Here is a 9,023-nt window from a genome sequence, read left to right as displayed (position 1 = left end):
CATTAAGCATTAGCTATTACTTAGTAATTGATTAAGCACTTATCAGTTAGTAATTAAGTACACTGTTAGTTGATAAGTTAGTTTGTCGTTAGTTTGTGGCTTACTTACTCATTATCTGTGTGCTAATTGCTGCTTATTACATTGTTAATTAACTAATAAGTATCTTTCTTCATATAAAGAAGTAACGTGATAACTTACTAGCACCTATGTGTTAATCCCGCTAATTATCTGTTAATTAACTTTCCATCACCTCCATATATTCAGTTGCTTCACTTTTCTCACTTTGGTTCATTAAAGATGCTTATGGTCACATCTGACCGTAAGATGAGCGCACACAAACTCATGGACGGTTTTGTTATTCATCACGTTCATCTTGGCATATCTGTACTCATATCTGGTAGGAGTGCATGTAAATTTGGGCATAAATGCTGGATATGTGGCTAATTAACCAAAACTATTATCAACATAATCTGTAATTGCAAAAATAAGAACAACAATAGAAAGTTTCAATAATACTAATTTGTGTGCATGACAGTCCAGTACAAAAGTGGATGTACTTATTTTACATGCACATTGATATAAACAAGTGCTGCAGCTATTTCATGTTCCATTTAAAGACACATTACACTGTGATTTTGTTTCATACTACTGACTCACAAACACAGCTTCGGTCATACACTGCAATAATACAGCGTTTATTTTAGGGAATTAATTACACTAAACAATCACTCTACTATGTTAACAACACTGAGAGTATTTTGTTTTATTTCACATTTTATTTTTTTCCAGTTGTTTTCATTTTAATACTATTAAGTTTGCTCAGCAGGGGACGAGTGCACTCACTGCTGGACATCAAACTCCACCCACTAGCACGGCCATTAGCTTTCATGCCAAACACTGCCGTTTTATTGGCTGGCTAGTGAAACATCTGCATGAATTAGTGTGTGCTTCATGTAAATGATATGTAAATGAGGTGCTGGTCGGCTGGTTTCATGCACTGAAGCTGATTTATCATTTATGCTCAAATCTCCACTTGTTTCCACATCGTACAAAATTGTTATGAATCAGACGCAGAGCAGTTCAGACCTTATAAGAGGCAAAAAGAGACGTGTTCTTTTTTTACGTAACTTTGATGATTAATGGGCCCTTTTCACAAGATTCGTGATTACTTCCGGTTTAAGCATTAGCAGGGTAAAACTCACTTCCTCTCCATATAGCTACCGCAGACGCGATGTCAAAATGTTTAGTAGTGAACTGTAACGCTCAAACTCTGAGCTACAACAGCTAAACTTTAGTTTTCCTGCACGGTTGTGACAGTGAGAGTAAAAAGTGGACGGAAGCTCTGATTTAACTGTAAACAGAGCTAAAATGCTGTATGTTGTTTTTACTGCAGTTCTGCTGCAGCTGCTTCACATCAAGCCGTCTCTGTGTCTTTATACAACACGCCAGCGATTTCGGTAATCTTCTGTTTTTATATGTAGCATTAATGTTACAGACTCTGTTTATATTAAGCTAGCTATACTGGCTAGAAGCTACTGCTAACCAAACTAGCCCGGCTAACATGAAGCAGCTTTTTCAGATGTTTTTTTCAGCTAGGAGTCGCGTTTTTGACTGAGCAGTGAAAGGTGGATATTTTCTGAAGTGCTGCTTCAGAAATTGCCATGAAACTATAAGAATAATGCTGTTTGGCAGATCGCTAACATAGCCAGCGTTAGAGCTAACTTAGCTTTAAAGTTTGATGCTCATACGAAACTGGTGCTCCTCAAACTGCTAATGGTAGGCTAGCTAATTAGCGACTGTAGCCTGCTAGCCTACCGTAAGCTAATACAGTTTAAACGAGGTCTGTAAAATAGACTTTACATATAAAAGTTTTTGTTTGCGTTTATGTCAGAAGTCACTGCCATCATGTAGCTAAATGTGTCACAGAACCTGCTCCACGTTAGTCGGCTGGTGGCAGCTGCTAATGAAAGCTAACTAGCTTCCTTATTTTGGGAACACAGCTACAGTTAGAAATGGCTTCTAGCGTTGTTAGCTATCTACAGCTAAACAACGTCTACCAAATTCATACTACACAGAAGAACTTTAATTTCTTTTGAAAACAAAAATATTACAGAAATCGCTGGCATGTTGTTCAACTACAGAGACACTGCTTGATGTGAGCAGCTGCAGCAGCAGTAAGCAGGGCTGCACCACACACAGCATTTTAGCTGTGTTTACAGTTAAATCAGTGCTTCCATTCACTTCCTTTTGTCATGATAGTGCACAAAAACTAACATATGTCTGTTGTAGCTCAGTATTTGAGCATTATAGTTCACTGCTAATTCTAAATCCGGACGTAATCACGACTCTTTGTGAAAAGGGCCCATGGCCATTAGATCTTTACATTTTGACCATTAATTACTTCTTAAATTCCACTTAATCAACCATTCATTACTTCTTAAATTCCTCTTACTTAATCATTAATTACTGATTTTGTGTTGTCACTTTACTTGGAGGGACACAAAAGCAGTAATTAATGGTTAAGTAAGAGGAATTTAAGAAGTAATTAATGGTCAAAATGTAAAGATCTAATGGTCATTAATCATCGAAGTTACGTAAAAAAAGAACACATTTTTTTGCCTTTTATAAGGTCTGAACTGCTCTGCGTCTGATTCATAACAATTTTGTACGATGTGGAAACAAGTGGAGATTTGAGCATAAATGATAAATCAGCTTCAGTGCATGAAACCAGCCTACCAGCACCTCATTTACATGAAGCACACCCTAATTCATGCAGATGTTTCAGTAGCCAGCCAATAAAACGGCAGTGTTTGGCATGAAAGCTAATGGCCGTGCTCGTGGGTGGAGTTTGATGTCCAGCAGTGAGTGCACTCCTCCCCTGCTGACCAAACTTAATAGTATTAAAATAAAAACAACTGGAAAAAATAAAATGTGAAATAAAACAAAATACTCTCAGTGTTGTTAACATAGTAGAGTGATTGTTTAGTGTAATTAATTCCCTAAAATAAACGCTGTATTATTGCAGTATATGACAACAAAAGCACAGTGTAATGTGTCTTTAAATGGAACATGAAATAGTTGCAGCACTTGTTTATATCAATGTGCATGTAAAGTAAGTACATCCACTTTTGTACTGGACTGTCATGCAAACAAATTAGTATAATTGAAATTTTCTATTGTTGTTCTTATTTTAGCAATTACAGATTATGTTGATAATAGTTTTGGTTAATTAGCCACATATCCAGCATTTATGCCCAAATTTACATGCACTCCTACCAGATATGAGTACAGATATGCCAAGATGAACGTGATGAATAACAAAACCGTCCATGAATTTGTGTGCGACCATAAGCATCTTTAATGAGCAACAACCAAAGTGAGAAAAGTGAAGCAACTGAATATATGGAGGTGATGGAAAGTTAATTAACAGATAATTCGCGGGATTAACACATAAGTGCTAGTAAGTTATCACGTTACTTCTTTATATGAAGAAAAATACTTATTAGTTAATTAACAATGTAATAAGCAGCAATTAGCACACAGATAACGAGTAAGTAAGCCACAAACTAACGACAAACTAACTTATCAACTAACAGTGTACTTAATTACTAATTGATAAGTGCTTAATCAATTACTAAGTAATAGCTAATGCTTAATGAAGAGTTAACTAATAACTAAATAATGGGAAACTAATAGTTGATTATTATATATTTAATGATTGATTAGCGACCCTTAATGTAAAGTGTTACCCTGCCCGGTATCATTGAGAAACTGTAGTTATCTTGTACCTCTCCTCAAGGATTAAGTCTTGTTATATTTAAAAGACCAATCTTTAAAGTAAAGCTGAACATCTGATTCAGTCTTGGCTTCAGTTCTACTTTGATATTTTGTTTTTCTTAGATTTCACCTTTCTCATATCTGGCTCTTTTTCATGTCTGCTTGCTATACTGACATTATTATTATTATTTTTTTATTATTAAATTTTAGACTCCTTCAGTTTGGATTCCAATTTCTTGTATTGTATTTTTATTTTTTGGGTTATCACACATCTTTTGGGTTATCACACATTGTGAACTCATGAAAAACATAAGACATAAGATAAAAAAACATTCTGCCCTTGTGTTATGTAGAATTTACACTCGTATGCAAAAGTTTAGGCACCCCTGGTCACATTACATCAGGCATTTGCTGATTTTCTAAGTGAAAATAAGTAACATATCCTCTAGAGAGAGCACACTTCCGCTCATTTTAATGTGCAATGAATGTTTATTTGCTGAACTTAACATATCAGAACATATCAAAAAAATAAAAAATAGAATGTGTCCTGTGCAAAAGTTGTGGCACAATTTTTATTTTGTGTATGTTAAACACCAATATGTTAAACTCAGCAAGGAAAAATAAATTGTGCCCTATAATTAACTTCGTTCCCTGTAGAGGAGGAAACTTTCATTGACTTTGAATAGCAATAAAACCTGCCTGGGCTGTTTAAACTTTTACATACTGCTTTGCAAAATGTATCGAAAACAAGAACAGCAAAAAATAAAAATAAAAAAACATAATAAATGACATATTTGTGTTGCCCCTTGTGTCTCAGGGACCCTAAGCAACTGCCCGTGCCACTTACAGCTATAGAAACAGAAGAGGTCAGTCTGATAGAGAGATTGTGACAGCCAATCAGAGTGCACAGTGCCTCCTGACCACAAAATTTGCAAATAGCACTGGTGAGACTGGTGAGTGAGCTTCATGGTGGGGGTTTGTGGTCAGCAAGCAGTTATCTTCAGTTACATACATTGAGGTGGGAGAGAAAGAAGAGGAAGAAGCAAAGGACCCCTTCCTTTTTAGGGGTGAGAACCTGAGAAGCTCAGTAAACCCACGATTCCGTAAACTGTGCTTTCACTTCTCAGCATGTTCATTTTCTCAGCTGAGCATGTCTGAGCATTGCAAAGTTCTCATGCATCTTTCAGTGATTGGGGAAATTAACCCTCTTCAGCACATACTCTCTACCTTCAAGTCCCTTTCTTGTCATAAGCTAATGGTCTGTCTCTTTCACGCTAGCACTCCCTCTCCACTCTTTTTCTCTACTCAGTTTCATATGAGGTTGCTGACTGTGGCCCACTGGATCCCCCACCACCATTCTTCCATTGTTACTCTCTTCAGAAGGGTGTGGTTGAATGGATCTACTATTATTCAAAGGGGGCGGGAGGGAGGGCATAAAACATCGGGCAGTTTTTAAGCCCTCTCACATTCCAATCCACATCTGGGGTGACTTCCTTTTCAAAACCGGTACGTTTGTAACTGCCAGCAAGACCACTCTCCAGTGCCTGCTAATGATACCCAGTAATCCCATCAGTTTTATGCTAGTTCTATGTGTAAAAGAATGCAGGCGAACTGTGACTATTAGAGTTAGACCTTCAATTTGGGCCATATATGTCAAAACTTGGCCAAAAAGGAGAGAGAAAAACACATGCTAATTTCGACTAGCGCTTTTATGGGATTCTAAAAAGGATGTTAATGCTAAGCCAACAACAATTTACATGAACATTTTTTGACAGTTCTAGATTAAATGCAAACATCTTAAGCTTGTAACAGACACATTAAAATATGTTTTACCTTGTATCCAATAGTTTTACTGTGACTCCTTCAGTAAAGCACCACAGCAGAGAGTTGCTGTTTTCTATTTCTAACAACTGACTGAAATGCATCAGTCAGACTACAGTATTCACAATCAGTGACATATGTAAGATTTCCAGAGGGCCTATAGTGACATTTGTTTCTCACAAATTTGGTTCTGCCAATTGGAAATCGATGCATGACAGGTTGATTCCACTGTTATTTCCTGAATATTTTGGTGGCTGTGCTGTGTTCATGACAACTGGGAACTAAGACTGTTTTAGGTTGGAAAAAATTAACATTCACAGCGCTTTTATACAAGCTTTTATACAGGATTCAAAGAGTTGTTTGATTAGTGTGTCATTTATTTTAAAAGTGGATATTAGCTATGACAATTACCCCTTATGATTGTGCTGAAAATCACATTAAAACACAGTTTGATAAAAAAATCTTTTAACTTAACCATGCAAGTATCCCCCTACATTTAGCAACACACATAGCATATCAAACTTAAAAGTCAGTCTAAAAAGCTTACAACATGCCATTACTAATTGTTCTGTGGTTGCTGCCACATTGACATCATGTCAAGTCAGAGCTTTTGAAAAACTTTCTAAGTGGGAATTATGAGTTGGGTGGATGTTCAAATGGATTTTTCTTACTTGGAAGCTGAAAACGTCCCAGTTCACATTTGGTTGTGAAAGCACCATTAATCTAACATGTTCCTTCTGTTTAGCTCCTGAAGTCCTAACCTATGGGAGAGCTTGGCTGTAACCAAGATACCACAGAGCAAGATCCTAATTGGATGATTTTCTGTTGGGCAGTTCAATAATTTAGCCCTTTTGTTCCCAACCAACAATGAATTAAGAGAAACTGCTACAGTACTTGTGGAGTTTAAAGTAAAAAAAAAAATGTTGATTATATTAAATGAGTATGAACTAAAAATTACAGACACTTAATTTACACTGATAGAATATGTGTAACTGTGTTACATGACCATGTTACACAAAGGGAAGTTTTCATCTGAAAGCTTTCATCACTCAGCTTAGCCAAGAACCACCTACTTTAACAGGAATGGGTCATCAGATCTACATACAAAATGACCAATCACAAATCACAGAAGATTTTCAAAAAGGTGGTACACATCCACATGGGATAAATAGCATGTCTGCTGGCGTGAATTCTAGTCTCACATTCCCATCCTTATTTCAGTTTCCAAGGACCCTCGAACAGAGTTTGCACATTTTCATTATCGTACAAACCATTATAGTTAACTGTAAAACTCGTCACTGATATTTACTCAGTTGTGTGCTAGCTTTGCTGTGCTTATTTGCGAATATATTTCAGTTCACAAAAAAAGTCAGAAACATACATCTATATCTATGCCTTTTAAGGTTCCTCCAGCTGTTGACTGACAGCTCTGATATGTATGATTCATCCAATAATATTGTGAAAATCACACCAGAAACCAAGGGAAGTAAGATCAGAATGAGGATGCATAATTAGACTCCACACCAGCAGCACACGGTTTTATCTCGATGATGCTTCACATAGAACAATCAAATAGCATTTTACATGGTACTGTGAACATCGCAAATGTTTTTTTTCAATCCAGTGACTATATCTTGCTCTGAAGATCTAACTACTGTCACCCTGAAAAAAGGTAACTGCTTATTATTGATGCTAGCCTTTATTTAGCTTGAGGAACTAAATCTTTAGGATGGGTAAAATCCAGTGCATGGAAGTAAATACACACAGATGTGCACACAGCCGTCAGAGTGCAACTAACAAAATCCTGATTGTTGTGGCCAGCATTGTGTGCAATATAGAGTCCGAAACTGAGACTAACAGAATGATAACTCTCAACTTATGAACTATCAACTTATTACTTCACTTAGATTTGCCCATTTCCCTAAATGGTTTTACATCACACAAAAAACGTTTAAGACAATACATTGTTTATTTAGTTTTTTTATGTTATTATTTCACATTATTCAAGCTTTATTTCAAATGGATGTACACATATCACATATGACACCAATTTCATTAAAAAAATTTGAGGTTACATATATACTGTTTGTACCTTTATTGACAAAAATCCAGATAAAGCCATATAGGCAATGTTGAGTTAGTTCTGTCACTTAGCCTAGTCTAACATCTTAGTTTTCTCTGTATTTAGTGTTTCTATTCTAACGTCCAGCACAGCTGAAATGCTCATTTTTCATGGCTGTTTAAGATCTCAAGGTGTATCTGAAATGTGCCAGATACACACACAGAAAAACGGTGCTTGGAACTTACATGCTGCAAATGTGTTGATGTGTAAAATTTGTCACATGAATATGACTGTAAAAAGAGGAGAACAGAAGAACAGCAATTGTGTTAATGTAACGCATTTCACTGACGTCCAGTCACGGACAAATTTAAACCAGTTTATTTTTTTGCAACATTCATCTTTGGTGTCAAACGTCAGTGTCCAAATCTGGACGAGTTTCTTTTAAAGCAGACTGAACGTCGTTGTTGTAACGAAACATCGTCTCTCCGAAACCGAAACACTGCAGGGGACGGCAACCTTCACTTTGACGTACATGAACGTAACGAGGTTGTATTTAAAGTGATTGTGGAGCGTTTCTATTGGTCCAATTCACCGGAAACGAACTCGTAATGTGAAGAGCCGCTGGCGTTTTCAAATAGTGTAAAACCAAATAAAACTGAGAACATGGAGTTTGGATCACAACAGTGACCATAAGGAGGATTTCCAGGCACATTTTCAGGCTTAACTATGATTTCTGTAGCCTTTCCACAGTACAGAGCGGGTTATAACGAGAGACGCGTCAGCCCAGATAAACCAGCGACAGGTCTACCATTTCAGAGGATCACATGGAGCTCCGCCATTTCGTTAGCCTCATAAAAGCGTTAAACCCACGGACCAAAATGGGCGGCTTTTGTTTGATACGTTAAGTCAAAACGCCAGAAAACGTCGCGCTCAGCAGCTACACCGCTGTAAAACGCACAGAGATACTGGAGTTATCCACTGGCAAATTCACCAACGTTATATTGAAGAGATGGAGTAAAGTGATAGGTCTTAATAACACATTAATACATTAATGATCATAAAAACGTGTTTAACCGCGGAGGTAATTCGAACCACATAAATCAGGGGAATCCACAAACGTCACATACTGATTAAACCGAATTTGCGTGCCGTGAAACGTAGGACGAGTTTTTTTCAATTATTTACTTACTTTGTTATTTAGCTATTTACTTCTTGTCAGCCTTGTATTGTGGGGGACGTTGCGTCCCTAACCGCGATCCCGAGTCCAATTATTCTATGAAAAAAACTAAACTAAATTTCATAACATTCCCAACGAAAGTGCTCAGACTAGTAGAATCGTTAGTGTTTTGTTGGCGGCCGAAGG

This window comes from Colossoma macropomum, unplaced genomic scaffold (assembly GCF_904425465.1).
Source record: "Colossoma macropomum unplaced genomic scaffold, Colossoma_macropomum, whole genome shotgun sequence".
In the NCBI taxonomy this organism is placed as follows: Eukaryota; Metazoa; Chordata; class Actinopteri; order Characiformes; family Serrasalmidae; genus Colossoma; species Colossoma macropomum.
This window is presented reverse-complemented; position numbering follows the sequence as displayed.